Consider the following 17,109-nt stretch of genomic DNA (forward strand, 5'->3'; position numbering starts at 1 on the left):
CACAGGAGATATCCCTTTCAGAAGAGCTTGGTTTCCCTGATAGAAACCAAAAAGAAGAGGTCCTGGAACACCTTTTCCAGGCAGTGCTACAAAACTCTGTAGCTGAAATTGTGGTGACATCTGGGATCCAGTCTTACACAAGGGACACCCTCATTTACATTATTTCCACCAGTGTTTAAAAAAAACATGTAAATCTCCTTGAAGTATGAGGCCAGGTTAGGCAGTACCTTCCTCCACCTGCATGGGAAGAGCTGTGCTATGGCAAGGTGGCATTGCCACTGGACCAGGCACTCCTCCTTTTACTTCCATGCTCTGCTGCAAGTATCATTGGGCAAGCCATTCACACTCTCAGAGATTTTGGCAGCTATATTAAAGACGGGTTTGTGCCCACAGGTGTGAGTGTGTGGGGTGAGCACAGCTCTGATCTGATGTCTCAGAGCCTGGATGCAACTTGGCTCTGTGCTGCAGCCCTGGACGCAGCACAGATGATGTGAGATAAGCCAGGCGTGGCTTCCCCTGTGTCAGCTCCATCATCAGCTCTCCCTGAAATACGGAAAGCTCAGAAGCTCACTGTCCATTTGATATCATATTGCTAGCAGAAATCAGCATCTGGTAGATGAGGAACCTCCCTTCTATTTGGCAGGTAGGGCTCAGCCCAGAACATGGAGTGGTTTGTGTCCTTCCAAACCCTCACTGCATTTTCAGTATATCCTAGTGGTACTCACGAAAAGATTTTTCTCTCTATCTAAAAGTCTGGTCCCCTGTTCATTCCTGACTTCCTCTGGACTTCAGGGAGGCTTTATGCTTTAGTGAAAGGAGTCTCTTTCTTATCGTAATAGGCACTGGAAGAGGATAAATTTGCAATAAATAGAAAAAAAAATAGTCCCAAATTCTGATTACCGTGATTCTCCAAAGTGCTTTTCACCTTTCCTTTCTCGGAAAAGGAATCCTGCAAGCCACATTCATTATGCCTTAACTGAGTAAGACTTTTAGGAAAAAGACTGTCTTTCTGTTCTGCTTGTACAGGAACAAAACTGTAGGGGTGCTGGCTTGCAACCAAATGCCTTCTAGCTGCTACAGTGCAAATTCTTATCAGTGTGCGTTACTGCTACTGATTGGAGCTATCAACTGGCTTGGATGGCTGGTGAATTCCTCGTGAAATACTGTTTCATAGTGACTGGGGGAAAAGTGGCAAGATTTCCAAAAAGGCTTGTTAGATTTTTCCATGGAGGAAAAAAAAATTGTGTTTACACAGAATGGAGCACAGAAGGGATTGTTGAGTCCAATTTTCTGTCTTTCAGGAAACTGCATCCTTTGATTTTGTTTGGTTCGTTCTGACACTTCCAAAATGAAGTTTTTTTCATGCTGTTATCAAGGCAAGGTTTGGTGACGACAGGGAGGTCATCATTTTCCATAGCACAATTCCTCCACCTTTCCCATTCTTCCTGCACCAAAAGAAGTGTGTTCTTCATTCAGTTCAGAAAAACCACAGGCCTCTGTGTCAAAGAGGAAATTAAGCCTAATTTGCTTTATTTGAGTTTTGCAGCAGAACCAACTATTGGAGCAATCACAACTCAATAACCACACTAGTTGTAACTACTGCTACAGATCAGGACATACTTCAGCATCTATTGTATTGTCAACATCTTCTCTTGCCCAAAATCACTAAGGAAGGAGTTTGCAGGTACTCTAAAAAGTGTTGATCATGGCATATCCCTATTTGCACTAAGCTTGCAATAAATTGGCCTATTCCTGATGCTGGGAAGCTAGTGACTATGCCCAACCTGATTTTGATATCTGGAGCTCTCAGTGTTCATTTGGTACCCTGCAGCTTGACACTGCCTCTTGCATTGCTCTTGCCACTTTTGGAGAAGAGTTTTCAAAGACCTATAGAAGAGGGCGGCTTGTAGTGAGGTGAAATGAAGCTCAATAGTTTGTGATTTGGGGGTTTCTTATCAGGTCTAACAATATTGCTTTCAACACCAGCATTTTTACACCAGGTGAACATGCACAATGCCTCCGTAATGCATTGTGCCAGCAAGTTTCAGAGCTACTTGGTAAGTGCTGTGAGTGGGGAGAAACTGGGAAGATACGGTGGAATCAGTGGAAGCACCCTTAGTAACACCACTTAAAGCAGGAGTCCCTGGATGGAGAACCACACAGTCCTGATCAAGTGCCTCGTCTTTGCTCCTCCAGATGCTCTGCACCACTGTTAGCAGTCATTCTCTGAGACCCCTTGGAGACAGAGATGCTCCGAAAGCCTCCTGGCCAAAAAAAACCTGCAGATGCATCCCAGTGGGTGCAAGAGAGGGTTCATACCTGGAAACCACATGTCAAATGTTGTAGGATGTGAGGGCAAATTTTGTGGTAGATGTGAAGCATCTTTATACGATAACCTGTTGATGTGCTAAAACACTCATGGAAGCTGTTGGGAGAAATGTTGGACTGCTGTCCCCAGCTGTCCAAGAAAATTCTGAAGGTCTCCTGTGTGGCGTACACCTTTGCAGACCCTGAGTAGGGATGTGGAAGGACAAAGACCTGCAAGTGCATCCCTGGGCTCTGGGAAGAGCAGCAGCACCACCTACCACCACAGAAGGAAGGGAGGATAAAGTGCTGCTCTTTCTCACTGTTTTGTTTGTTTGTTGTTGTTGTTTTTTCCCCACAAAAAAAAAGAAAAGGAAAAAAGAAAGTTTACAAGATTGCAAGAATTGTTCATCATTTAGAGGATGTGTTTGGGCTGTAGGAAACTGCTTAGAAGTTTGCAGGGTCTTTGGCTTGCAGACCTGCTCAGTAAGGGTTTTGCCTCTCCAAAATCCTGACACCATAAGTTCTGGTGGGGTCCGAACCACATTTCTGCTGATTATAATTCAGAGTGATGGTATGAAGCAATTGGTAAGTAGCCCAAAATCTTTAATCTCTTCCTGCCAAAGGCAAAAAGACTCTTTCTATTTAATTGGATCAGACCCCAGAGGTGTAGCCAAGAGTGCTTTTAACTTTCTGAGAAAGAAAAAAAGGTAAGCTGAAATGGCTGAGGTGTGTGGGTGCTGAAGGTTATGTTGGATAGTTTGATGGTAGTTCCGGAACCAAAATAAACGTGGAAGCTTGGGTTAGCAAAAGTTGGACATTTTTCTTTTTTCTTATGTCTTTATGATAATAAGAAAAGTAAAATTTCAATTCTTTTTTGGTTGTGTAAACAACGTAACCTAGCTGGAAATCAAATATTTCATTGCTTTGACCTCTTTACTCTTTTAAAGACTGGACATGCACGCTTCTCTGCCACAGAGGAAGAATCTAACCACAATCACTACCAATCTTTGTCTAACCTGCACCAAGAAAATGTGCCTGTAGGATACCGTCTGCTAAGAAGATGAAGCAAACAGGATGCAGGACTTTGTCTCTGGTACTAAATTCAGGAAGACCTTTTAGCTTGATTGAGAGAGGGCCATCCTTTCACGTACACAAATCTCTGGCAGAGTTTGTCTTTATCTCCTTTTCTCTTGGACAAACTACATGAATTCAACTAAAGTGGCCTAGTTTCTGAGATGTCCAGGAGCTAAGAGACTCAGAAGCTCATAAAAAATCACACTGCTTTTATTTTGCCATCTGTGCCTCGTCCCACTACAAGTAGTTCTCATGTTTGAACTTTCTGGAGCTCTTCCAGAAAGCCTTACAGCAAGCACTGGCACCAACATTTCCCTGTTCATAAGACAGCTCCTTGACCAGGAAGGACGGCTCTGAGGGAGAGGGGATTGTACCATTTCTGTGCCTTCTTGCATTGCTGGCCTTCTGAGATAGCCGGGAAAGGCATAGGTTAGTGCTAATTGAGATGTGGCCATCTGTCAGACAGGAAACATGCCAAGGCCACCTTTTGATTTTCATAAAGGAAGGAACCAGTCTTTGGTGAAAATATTTAGGTGCTACAAACCTCAGAAAGAGTCAGAAAGATATCTGAGATGAGAAATGTTCCCCTTGGATTTGATTAGGGGTCTTCTGAGTTCAACATCTCACATTAAAATGCCTTTTTATCCACCGTGAAACTGCAGCACAACTGCTTTATTTTAGGTCAGACACTTCTTTGGAGCTGACTGACATAAAAATGGACCTATTGTTTATTTTATGGTATTTCCCAGGCTCCCCATATGTAAGGACATGTATATAAACATGTTAAGAGGCAGTCCTTTCCCCAAACATCTGATACGTCAAGTAGTTGGGACAGAAAAAGAGGGGACTTAACTAGTCCCACTGAAGGATTGGCACCTAGATATATAAAAGCATTCTAATGTCTAACTAGGTAGACATCAAAATAAAATAAAATAAAATATAAAATAAAATAAAATAAAATAAATAAAATAAAATAAAATACTGAATATCACACTGTGTTGGTTCAGCCCCTTAAAAAGAGATGTCCAGGCCTGTGGAGAAGCCCCCTGTCATCCAGACAGAGTCAAAGGACTCATCAGGGACATCCAGGAGAGCTATACCTCTTTGGAGAAGTGGCTTTATGGAGCTGAGCCATTATGGAGCTGAGCTGAACCTCTGGGTCTGATTTCCACCTTGGGAACTGTGATTTATGGATGCCTGAATTTAATAATTAATTTAAAACACTTATTTAATTATTCTTTTTCTTGATGACTGAAGCCTATATGGCATGGATCAAACCCTACAGCTCAGAAATTTTAACAGCAGATGTGCACAAAGAACATCATGGTTTCCAAACTCTCCATTCACCTGCAGATTTAAACTAGTCATTGCTTGTCCTGTAACGTGCTTTGGGGTTGGTAAGAAACATGAGAAATGACTGAGTGAGAAGCTGTTGGAAGTAGCAGATAGCCCTGTGAGAAATGACCAGGTTTCACAGTTCATGGGGGAGTTACATGAGAGAAAGAAGTGCTTTGCAGATAACTGACAGGGAGCACCGGGGACATCTTGAGGAGCAGAGTCTTGCAAAGACAGCAGAGCCCAGGTCACCAAGTCAGAAATACAAGGTGAGGCCAAGAGAGCCTCCATGATAACATCAGAAAATAGCAACTTCGGGCAAGGATGAAACAAAAATGGGAACAAAGGTGAAAAAGTGTTTAATGATAGACTGATGGTCTGAGAGAAGACTGGGGTGAAGAAAGGGTTTCTGCAGTGTGGGTGGCAGAAGTACGAAGATGGTAAAATGGAGAGAAAGGGTAATAAAAGGGCCCTGTCGTGAATAAGCAAGTGGCTGGTCAGTATTCTTACCTAGCAGTACTCTCTGCCTGGTTACCAGAATAGGACAATAGGACAGCCTATTGTCTTATTAAATTTTGTTGCAGAGTATTTCCAGCGTGATATGGTTCTCAGTCTTCCACATGTGTGTATGTCAGGACATTTGGGGCTAGCTCTTGCATGGGCTGAGTATTTAAAGCTGTTTAGCTAACTCCTATCACGATCAGCTGAAGAGGGGAGCAGGATCAGACCATCTCAGAAGTTCATGTCTATGTGATAAACGTTACTCGGCCTTGTTACTGTTGGAATACACAAACGGGAGCAGGAACAACCACATCCAATAGACTGAAATAGAAGAAATCTCCTAGCTCTTAGAGGCCAACAAGTTCAGCTGTAGTTGACAGGGAAGGAGAAGTTCCCCGGGTCTCTCAATCCACTGAACCTGGCCATTCCTTTACAAGGTAGATTCTTGCTTCTGAGAGACAGGACCATGATTTCATCATCCCAGGCCAAATCCAACCGAGAAACTATTGCATTTCAGCTGGTATATGTAGAGACAAGTGAGGAGAAGAGTGACACTGATATGAAAACTTGTGAAAGGGTAAACTTGAGGAGGCAGGACTAAATAACCGGACATTATGGTTAGTAAGTGTTGCAGATGTGGAGAGATGGCTTGAGTACTCCTTAAAGAATGGTCCCCCAAACATTTCACTAGATTCACTAAAGGAATTAATCCATCTGGCTGATAAATACCTACTTGCCAGGAATGCTCATTGAGTTATCTGATGCCACCTTAAAATGCAGGGGGAACATAAATTTAACTTGGCCGTTAATTTCCATGTGCTTACCTGTCTTTTATATATGAGAAGGGGTTTTTCCTGCCTTGGAGTAACTGTTAAAAAGAAAGAACAGATTGTTCACAAAGAAAATGTCTTAACAGAAACCCCAGAGGTACCCTGTAAATTTCTGCTTGCCACGTGCAGTGTAGAAAGACTAGTAGAGACTAACCCATATGCTGTGTTCAGATTGCCGTAGCTCACTGCCTAGCTCAGCTGGCACCCTGCTTGGACTTTGGAGCTATTTTTGAGGTGTGTATACTCCAATTGTCCTAAGCTAGCCAGTACTTTGATGCTCAAGACAAGTGTGGGTGGGCTGGGATGTGAACAAGGGACTTCCTCAGGAAGTCTGGTTCATCAGAGACCCCTCTTATTCCAGGGAAAAGAGGAATGTTCAAAAAAAAAAAAGAAGTGAACTTTTTGGCCCCTGTTCTTTCTGTTCATAAGAGGAGGTCTGGAACCCAAACTGCTTATCCTTTTCACCTTGCTTGTCAGTGTCTCAAAATCAGATCATTTTGTCCCCACAAAAGTGAGGGGATCACCTATATCTTATGGCTCTCTGCTGATCGCTTTGTACGGTCTTATGGGCAAGTGGAGCTCACAAAAGAGATCTATAATGGAAAAGGAACACATTTTCCATGTAAATACTATTTTAAAGGTAGTCAGGGACAGATCAGGCCTTTGGTGTTCAAGGAAAAACTCCCAACTGAAATCAATGAGGGGCTGTGCATCCAAATTAATTGCACGCTTCTGTCCTTAGCATCTGGGCATGGAATCAAAAGTGATGAGCCAACAAAGCAGCACTGAGCTGCTCCTGTGAACAGTCACCATCAATAATGAGAAATACTAGGAGAAGTGCTCTTTGAAATTCAAATCACAACAAGCATCATTTAAAAGTGAACTCAGGAGAAGCAGAAATACCATGCACCACACATTAATTGTCATGCATGTGACAAAATCCTCTGTATTGCTGTTACTTAGCAGCATTAAATTTATTCTCATATTATTAATGCTGTACCTGGGATGAAGTAATTAAACTGGCAGCCCATTTCTTCTGAACTAGAGGCTAGATCTTCATATGGTGTAAATCAGAATAGCTCCACTGCAGAGACACGGATTTACAACCAGTCGGGGAACCAAGCCATTGTTTCTAAAAAGGGAGAGTTGAAAATGAAGTCAAAACAGTCATCACTCTATGTCATCCCTTCAGCCCCAGAATAAAGGTAAGTGGGGCTAAAGTCCCAACTGACCTGCACCTGCTTCCAAAGCATACTGCAAGTAAGCTGAAAACTCCTCCCAACACATTTAACAAATTAAAGTTGGAAGGTTAAATATTTAATAACAACGCTACTCATTTCTTCCAAATGGGCACACTTAGTAGCGATTATATCTTATTCTCTTTATAACCAAACTCATCAGAAATATCCACAGATCTGTTTTGACAGAAATGCTATGTTATGTGTACAGGAAAAGAGCCAATGTAGTGTTCATTACCCTATTCTTCCCTTTCAAGACTTCTAGCTACGGCCTGCCTTCCAGCCTGCCTCCCAACGTGCTCATACCTCCATGACAGCAAGACAGCCCCACCTGCATCCGTATCACCTTTCAAATCATGACCCCAAATGGCAGGTCTGGCCCATGGACAGAAGTAGCCAAGTGGATGACTGCAGTGAGAGCACAGTCCTTTCAAATTGAAGGTGTCCTGGTGACAAACACATCATATAAAGGTTGGACTGTGCCCTCCCTTCTTATGTATGAAGGGAATAAAAGATGCCTGTAGGTAGACACATGGAAGAAAAGAGGAACTAGAGGTAGATTACAGGAAAGTTATGCTCCGAAAGCAACAGAGGAGTGAGAGAAGGTAGGCTTTGATATATAATTAGGCCAATTTCCAACTATCATAACTGACATCAAATGAGGATAAGAAGTGCCAAGGTCCAAAAACAAACAGGGAAGAGTTCTCCATGCAACAAACTGCAGATCTGTGGAGCATCTTTCTGAAAGACGCTGTGGATGTGACAGCTTACACAGGTGCAGGAAGAGATTGGCTAGGTCCATGGAAGAGGTTCAGTGAGGGATATTGAATAGATAAAGATTACATCTGGTTTGGAAAAGCCTGGAGCTGCAGAGGGCTGGATGCAAGGATATGTTTTAGAAGTACTACCATATTTGCTATGTTGCAGCTTTCCCTCAGTATCTGTTTTTTAACATTACTGGAGAAAGGCAAACCTTTGGTCTGATCTAAGGTGGCTGTTCTTAAGTTTCCATGGCATCCTAACTTGCAGAGGTACTAGGCATACGTTGTCTTACTGTATGGGCACAAAAAATGCCGACAGATGATTTTTTAAACCTCTTTTTGCATTTCTAAGGTAGAATTTTCAGAGCGCTATATGCTCTTCTTTATTCAAGGCTGAGTTTTAAAGGCACCATCTGGCCCTTAATTAAAAATGGTAAAATAAAATTTTCCATTAAAATTGCTTTTCAGCATAAATAGTTTGAGATTAGGCTTTTTTTTTTCTTTTCAACAAGTTTTTGATTTCCTTGAGAACTTTTTTTTTATTAAAAGGAAAATTGAACCCCTCTCCGCAATGTACAGGTGTTCCAACATTTTACATTCCCTTTAACAGAAAGCTGAGGTGATCAAGGTTTGGGGATATTTTTTGAAGAAACATTACAGTTTCTGATTAATAATATTTCTTTCTTTCAGGGCTCTTCTATAGTGAATACTGAGTACAAAGAGATATTGATGCAAATTAAAACAACCTATTCATTCAGTTTAAAGACGCAATCCAGGTAGGGTTTTTTTCTTACTAAAACAAGGAAGCTATAGAAATACCATACCTTAGATGTTTATTCAAGATTTCCCATTGATCTGAGCAGTGCTGGTACCCAGATCTCTTAGACAGTTTTGATATTCATCCCCAAGCATTTTGACCTATATAAAAACAGCAGAATTGTATGGATCCTTAGTGTACTAGGAAAAAAAAAATGCCCTGGATTTGCCTTACACACTTCTGCTCCAAAATAGAAACTTCTACGTACATTTATGGAGCCGACAAATTAAAGATGCTTTGGATGGACAATGCAGTACTCCTGAACTCCAGCATCTGGGTCTTTGGAGCTAGATCACTGGAAATCTTTTTCTTTTTCTTCCTTCTGCTTGTGTTTCTGAAAAAATACCAAATATGTTATACAAATCTGTATGGGTGCCTTGTAAATTTTGCTTTGCTTGATTAACGCAGACTCTTCTTCACAAAATAAGTTATCTCTATTAAATGTGTCTTGCTTGCAAGCAGTTAGTCTGGCAGCTTTACCCATCTCTTATGATCTACGTGTTCTATAAATTTCTGGAATCACTGGGACAATAGCACTCCCCTTCTTTACATTTCTGTGTAATGCTTACCAGAAGGGAGGCAGGAAGACTTTAAACTTTGAGATTTATAGCTGCCATTGCTTCATAAATAATGAATCATAATAATATACAAACACTGAGTTAATTTTTTTTTAGTCCAGAAATCTCCCTTACTCCAGGGAAATGCAGAGCAGGCTCCCATAAGGAAATTTTCTACTAATCAGCAAGAGAACTACTTACAGCAGACTATGCTGAGCATACAAAATGCGGAAATCAGCACAGTGTGCTCAGGACAGTTGACGAAATAGAGCTACTGAATCCTAATTTGTATGTACAACCACAGCTGTAACCTCAGAGCTGGCCAGTCTAAACTTCCTGGGACCTGCTATTTCTACCTTTTCAAGCTATTGCTATTTCCACCTACAACATACCTCCAAGCAAGTCAAGGAAGTATACATTCTTCATGTAGAACAGCTTCAGATTGGGTGAATTGGCAGGGCTGATCAGATTGGGTTGATTTTCTTCAGGCAATACCCTAATGATTCAATGGTCTATGACCCTATCCTATAACGATTTTTTTTAAAGCATAAATTGTAAGAAAAAAATGGCTTTATGTATACAACAGAAACAGAAATATGATTATATTCTCATTGTCCTCGCGTGCCAAAGGATTTGGATGCAGACTGCAACTACAGGTAAGTTTAGTAAGGCTTTATCTTTTCTCCTTCTCTCTTCTCTGCCTGAACACCTCATCTCCCATCATTATCATGACTTCATGTCCTTCAGGAGACACATGAGGAATTTCAGTGGGATAATTCTCTGGGATGCACTGGAAACAAAACTGTCTCAGTTTGGGGTCTGACTAAAAAAAGTGGGGTGAGAAGGTACTCAAGCACCTTGTAAAAATCCTGAGGAAATCCTTATCTTTCATTCCTGTGAACATCCAAAATGTCAAGAAAAAACTTCACTCCAAAGTCAGATGTAAAAAATGCTGAAGTGTTCACACTTTGATGAAATGTGTGCCTGTGGTGTGTGTGAGAGAGCCTTTCTCCTCCCACCGCTCTTTTGCTGCTAGAGAATCTCAATCCTTGGCTTCTTCAAACATGGGTTTTCCAAGTGTCTCAAGTACCAACTGGACTGTTCTCCAAAAATCACTCACTAGCACTCCTTACTGGTAAGAACAGCCCTTTCCCCATTGACAGCAGTGGTAGAGCAGGATTATGGTTTTCTTTAATTCACTTGGACACTGGAGATCTGCAGCTTGTTCCGTGTTAACCCTTGAGTATAGTTTTGTTTCAAATGTAATAATTCGGGGAAACAAATTGTGAGCTGCTTGATATAACCAAGATAGAGAAGGGTAACCACAAAGCCTCAGTCACTGGTTAGAACGTCTATTTGGGCTGATGTTCCTGGTGAGCTTCGGAGATGTGAAAGCAGAGCTAGACATACACAAGTGTGCACCATCCAGAAATGCGAGCTGGATCAACACTTCAAATTCCTCAAGTCTTCCTGTCTGGTTTGCAATCCGTGTGAAGCAGAGTTATGCTGCTTTATAGCCAGCTGATACTCTTAGTAACCTCTGTGGTGTGTCTCCAGCCTAACCCAGCTGCTCCTCTGGCATTTCCATGTCTTGGAAATAATCAAAACATAATCACACTGGGAGGATAACAGCTGATAGATCACCGTGTGTGCTGCCCCACTGCAGTGTGTGCTCTATACACCTTTCACTTGGAGGGTGGCCATGGCAATCCTTCAGAGCCTGTCTGTCAGACATTTTCCCAGGAATCATTGCTTGCACCTAATGTAAGTAATTTCCCAAATGGAATCTCAGTGAGTCTCCTGTTTACTTGTTTGTTCTGCACAAACTTTTCTTGTACACCTACATTTGAACCTTGGTCTGACTTCAAGAAAGAGACCAAATGAGTCATCTGCGGTCACAAAGCAATCAAGTGGGGATTTCAGATGCTGTGTCAACTCACCAGAGAAACCTATATAGTTTGCATCTTTTACGAAGTCATACTTATATGGACAATTTTGGGCTACTTGATACCTTTTCTAAGCCCCAGGACACTGCTGTAAAAATATCCCCAAGTATTCACCCTGCCTGGTTTCTTCTTGTGGTGATGAACGAAAAGGGAAATCTCTTGATCTTGCTGTTGTGTCCGTGTGAATGTTGTACATTACATGCAGCAGGTTATTTAAGCTTCTGCAGCCTTGTGCACTACTGCTCTATAGAATCGAAGGCAGGTTGCCTGTCTGTGAAGGCAGCTCATAAAGGACAGCTGAGCTGCTAGAGTCTCTCTGCCAATAGCTGTAGGACATAGCATCCATGGCTGATCAACCAGCACTAAAAGTGGGTTGCTCTTGGTGATGTTTACGAGTCAGCAGCAGCTGAATTTTGGCCAGGAGGAACTGGACATTGCTTTCCTGGGAGCAGACAGAGCAGTGATTGGAGGACAGCTGCTGCAGTCTGAGAGCAGACCTTTGCTGCTGGCAGGGATCTCATAGCACCTCCTTCTACTCCTCTAGGATCTTGCCAGATCTCTTGCTTCTCCAAGGCAGCTCACGAAGTGTGACTGTGGCTGATTCAACAGCGTAGGCTTGTAGCTGTGCCGAATAAAGTCACACTCAGTTGTTCAACAAAACAAGTTTTCTTAACATAACCTTTCCCACTAGTGGATACATCTCAGTCACTTCTGCAGTGAGGGAGATCTGTCACTTGCAAAATGTACACAGTCCATTTTCAGGTGCCCCTTCAACACGAGTGTGAAGATAACCATCTGGACCATGGACTGATATGGAGCCACTGGCACCAAAAAACATGGGTAGCCATTGCCTACAAGTCAGCTGGAAGACATGATGAACCAATGTTATCAAACAGCCTTTTGTAGGAACTGCAGTGCCTCATGTAGCATTTGCTTCATAGTCTTTGTGGTAACTTGATTTCAGCTCCGTCTTTGTCATCGTGGGGTTTTGTTCTGATTCACTGGTCAACCATAGCGGTCTCCTGGGCTTTTGGAGACTAGTGAGTTCATCTGCAGAAGTTAACATTAGGATATAGCATTGTGTTCTTGAATACCATGACATAAGCTACAAGGGCTGGTATACACTCCTTGAGAGGAATTGTTCTTATATGCTCTGTGCCCCCAAGGTGAGCAGGAATTTCACAGAACCGTAGAATCATAGAATGGCTTGGGTTGGAAGGGACCTTAAAAATCATCCAGCTCTGTTCAGCTCCTTTGTCCTTAAGGATAGTGTTCCAAGGGATCTCATCTACTGGGTCTTTAAATAGCTCAAAGTTCATTCTTCAGAAGGGTCCTAACTTTGCTCTTTGCCAGGCCCATATTCCTCGAGATCACAAGCTCAACCAGGGAGTGGTCACTGCAGCCCAGACTACCTGAATTTATAACAACATTTGCTTCAAGATGTATTTAAAATACAAGTTCCATAAAAGATACAAGTTTTGTTTATTTATCATTGGTGGTTATAAAAGGGTCATGTTCCTTTTCCATCAAACAGTAATTTGGTAGCTGTCTTCAGTCTCCACAAGGGCAGATCTACCTTTCTGAGCCAGGAACAAGTGGCAAGAAACCTGTGCAAGAAATGCAGAAGGAGAGCAGATGCTCTGTGCAGTTGGTACTCCTTCTGCTAGCTGTTGCCCAGTGTTTGTACACCTGGGCAAACATGGACCAGAAATTCCACCTCCTGGGTAGCAGCTCAGGGCAGGGATGTCCAGGATGAGCCTCAGTTACATTATGAAAGCTGTACTTGCTTCCATCATCTCTCTGAGAAAAATGTGTGTTAGGATGACAGTGAGTGCAAAAGTGAGTAAGTGTGTAAGCATGAGGCAATACGAAATGAGGTTAAAAATAGTCTGTGCTCTACTAAATTAGGTGAAAGAAGCATGGCTGCTCCTTTGATATAATCCTGCCTTCCAAAATGACAAAGTGGGGCACTGACAGCAATGTGGGAGCAATGGCCACAAAATAGTGCCCAGAGCTTGTATCCCTGAGAGACTAAATACTTCTGGTGGTGAAGCATGACACCTAGGATAAAACCTAGGGCTATACAGCTTCAGTAAACCATTGCTGCGGTCAGTAACACAAAGGCTTTAAAAAAGAAAACAAACACAGCCTTGAATCCAGAGCTGCTCGTGGCTTCATCCCACTGTCTCCCTTCCCTGATTTCCAGACACTGCAGCGCACATGGGAGAAGCTTTTGTTGTGCTGCCCAGAGAAGTGCCACTTGTTTCCCCGAGAAGGGGTTATAGCCCAGCAAGTGTTTGGGGGCACAGGAGCAGCACTGTGTGCAGTTGTAGCAGTCTGGTATGGCTGTGGGTTTGTCCTCACTGCTGGATGTAAAGGCTGAGAGTCCAGAGGCCCTGGGGTTGACACAGTCCTGGCTGAGGACGGGAGGCTGTGACAAAGTGGTGGCTTGCTCTTCCTCACCCTTCCCACAGATCCTGTGCTTGTCCCAGGATAGCTGCTGAGCAGGAACAAGTGGAATTCTGCAGCCAAGTGCTAAATGTTTTGTGCTATTGCCTGATTGATTTTAAACTGTGCTTACTTGGCAACACGCCTCTCAGGACTTGTTACATAAGATTAGAGATGTTTTTTCCTAATGCGGCACTGTGCCTTGTAAACCCATTGTGCGCTGCTGGAAGCTTTAAGGGTCTGTGCTTAAAATTGGAGTTGCAGCAGCGTTTGACACCCCCCCCCCCAGCCAGCAATGCCTCCATGCCCCCATGGCCCAGGCTGGGATGGTGCTGTGATGCACGTTGTCTTCAGCAGTAAATCACCGCCGTGTGCAGTGATGAAGTCCCAAGTGTTCGGCTGCTGTCCTTCTCCTCAAAGACTGGCTTGAGAAAGGAAGAGAAGTCTGTGTTATGTGTATGTTAGTGACCTCTCAATGTCTTTTCAGACATTTCTTCAGTTTGGGGAGCTGGTGCTTGGTTGATTTTTATATACATTTTTTTCAAATGTCAGGTGACTCTAGGACCACTCCTGGGTGGGAAAAAGCATTGCAGAACTCCTCCTAGGATGGAGGAGACATCCATCCTAGGATGGATAGAGGAATATTTCAAATCTTTGTGTGATCACAGTGTTGCTCAGCTTTGAAAACAAGCAAGCAAACAAACAAACAAAACAATTAGAGAAGGAGGAACAAATCTCCTTTGTCAACACCACACCACTAGCAGTAAATTTTGCTCAGTTATCAAGAATGCTTACACATATTTTTTAATTAAAAAGGGAGGAGAGAAATAAAACCATGTAACCATGATAAGGTTGTTGTCTTGCCAGGTTTTCAGAAGTAACCTCTGAGGAGACTGAGAAATGAGAAAGGATGACTTCCATTTCAATGAGAAAGGATGCAAACATGGCCAAGTTGCAAACGGCACCTGTATTTTGTGAGATGGGAAGAAACCGTCTCTTCCAGAAAATAATGTGCTTTTTATTCTATGTCTTCACAGCCCATTCTTAACATGAAGGACCAAACATCCACTCAACAGCACATGCCAGTCATTCAGCTGTGAAGGATGGTGGAGTCCCTCAACCAGGTCTTGGGGAACAGATTTTTGCTCTGCTCAGCACCCAGACTGAAGTACTCTGGCCAGATGAAGGTGTTGACAGTGCAGTCCTGAGACTTCATCCCTTTGCATGGTTGCAAGGAGGAAACAACATGTTCCTCCCTAGTCCCTGCAGCCTACCGCACTGTCTGTGCAGTTCTTTCAGGTTTGTAAGTCCAGGAGGTCATGTTTGTGGTAGGTAGAATACTGCTGCTACCAAAGACAGAAGATTTGCTGCTGACCTGCTCATCTACAGTTTTCCAGTATTAATCTGCCTGTGTGTTGACAGTCACATCAAAGAATGAATGCTTCCTGATGGCAGTGAAGGATTGTTTTTAATTTATGCCATGTGTAACGGCTGAAGTAAGAAGTTCCCTGACACATTTTCCATTTGTAATTGGCTGTTATCTCTAAGGGGAGTCTGACTGGGAAATTGCAACCTAACAACATTATTCTGAGGGAGAAGAGGAAGGGACAACTCCTTTCCTGCTGGTAAGAGAGAGTTGGTTTGTTCAAGAAATGTAGTAGTAAATAAGGAGATTTCTTACACTTTTCTCTTTAGCTCATTTCAGCAACAAAGGCTGGGGCTGACTTTGTGTTTAAGCAAAACATCAACCTCAGCTCTGTATGCCACCAAATCTCTTACAAAAGGTGAGAGAGTAAATATGCCTAGGAACAAAAACGGGCTTCTGTTTCTTGTGTATACTGAGACACGGCTTGTGAGTACAACGGGAAGACTTGACATCTGGATGTGACCTAGGTATGTTGATGTGAACTCCCTGAAACTCCTGTGAATGCTGTAGCTAGCTAGCTAGCCTTTTCAGCCTTTCTCTATTTGAATTCAGTGCAGATGATGTGCATGTTCAGCCTTACTGTCCCCAGGAGAGCAAGAGAAACTCCCTCCTGCACAGGGCCATTGCCACTGGTGTTGCTATCAGGATACCTGATGGAGAAGTGGAAGCAGTCACCAAAGCAAAGGAGGTAATTGTTTAAGAATCGTGCCTTACCCAGATTGGTCCCTTCAGGGTCTGGAAAGGAGTGAGAACTGTTATTCCTTCTTTCATCCCTGCCCTGTTTTCTTTAAGCACTGAAGAGTTTCTTTCTCTACTGTATCATTAGATTAAGGGTTAGCTTCTTGAGAATGCCATTATACATATGGTTAAGAAGCAACACTCTAAATAAGGAACATTGGGAAGGAATCTTACACACATCAGCCAGTATTTTCTAAGTTATCTCAGTGTGAGAAGCCAGGCTGGGCAAAACATGTCTGTTGAAACTTTTTATTAGGCAGTAAAGTCATTGTTTGGAATTAAAACTACCCCCACCCCCCACTCCTCTTCCCATATTTTTTCAATATTTTTGGTCCTTTTTTTTTAACAACACATGCTATATTCAGCAATAATATTTTCAGTGCAGTTATGTCAAAAAAAAAACCATAAATATTTAAAATAATAGGACTCTACTGGCTGGAAGTTCTGGTGAGGCCTTCTGCTTCTTAGGGAACAGCTCCTGTACATTTTTATATAGTAACTATTTTCATTAAGTATTTAGAGGTCATCTGCATTTTATACAATTATTACTGGTTTAGAAAAAAGATCTGTGTGCAATGCCAGCCATGCAGTTGGCCCTGCTCGTCAGTAGGCCACTGACATACCCAAGTGACTGGGGTGAATGCTTGACATGACTAATGGAATGGGAAGACAGATGAACCCAACTGGAACAAGCCTCTGAGGTCCCTGATGGTGGCAGCTCACTCATGCAGGGGCTGCAGTGTCTGATTGATTCCCCTGCTTGGCCTGAGTCACAGGGAGACAGCCCAGGGCTATCTCGGCTGAGCGACATGACCCCTCTGGAGGAATGTTGCTGGGGTGACCTAGCTGAAAGGAGGCTTGCATGAATAAACTGACCCCATCAGCCCTGCTGAGATGGTCGCTGACGTCACCTGAGACAATCAGAAAACCCAAACCATTTTTTCCTTCCAAAGAGAGAGCTGAGACAAATTCAATGGCCAGCATCAGATATTTTTGAACACATTGAAAACATATTTTTTTATTATGATATTTTTATTATTTATTTATGATATTACCAGAACCAGGTGGCATCCACCCCAAGTTCTAAAGGTAATAAAAATGCTCAGCCATTCAGTCTAGTGTGCTCTGACT

At 42.7% G+C, this 17,109-nt stretch overlaps 1 long non-coding RNA gene across 1 annotated transcript in view; it reads left to right on the forward strand.

Moving 5' to 3' along the window:
* Nucleotides 1–5: 5 nt before the first annotated feature.
* The window catches only part of LOC308191820, a 47,391-nt gene continuing 30,287 nt past the window's right edge, over nt 6–17,109 (forward strand). The window contains exon 1 of the long non-coding RNA XR_013948296.1: nt 6–15,928. This is a non-coding gene — a long non-coding RNA (uncharacterized lncRNA). The remainder of the gene's footprint in view (nt 15,929–17,109) is intronic.

The sequence above is a fragment of the Anser brachyrhynchus genome, assembly GCF_964034855.1.
Source record: "Anser brachyrhynchus genome assembly, chromosome: 3".
Lineage (NCBI taxonomy): Eukaryota > Metazoa > Chordata > Aves > Anseriformes > Anatidae > Anser > Anser brachyrhynchus.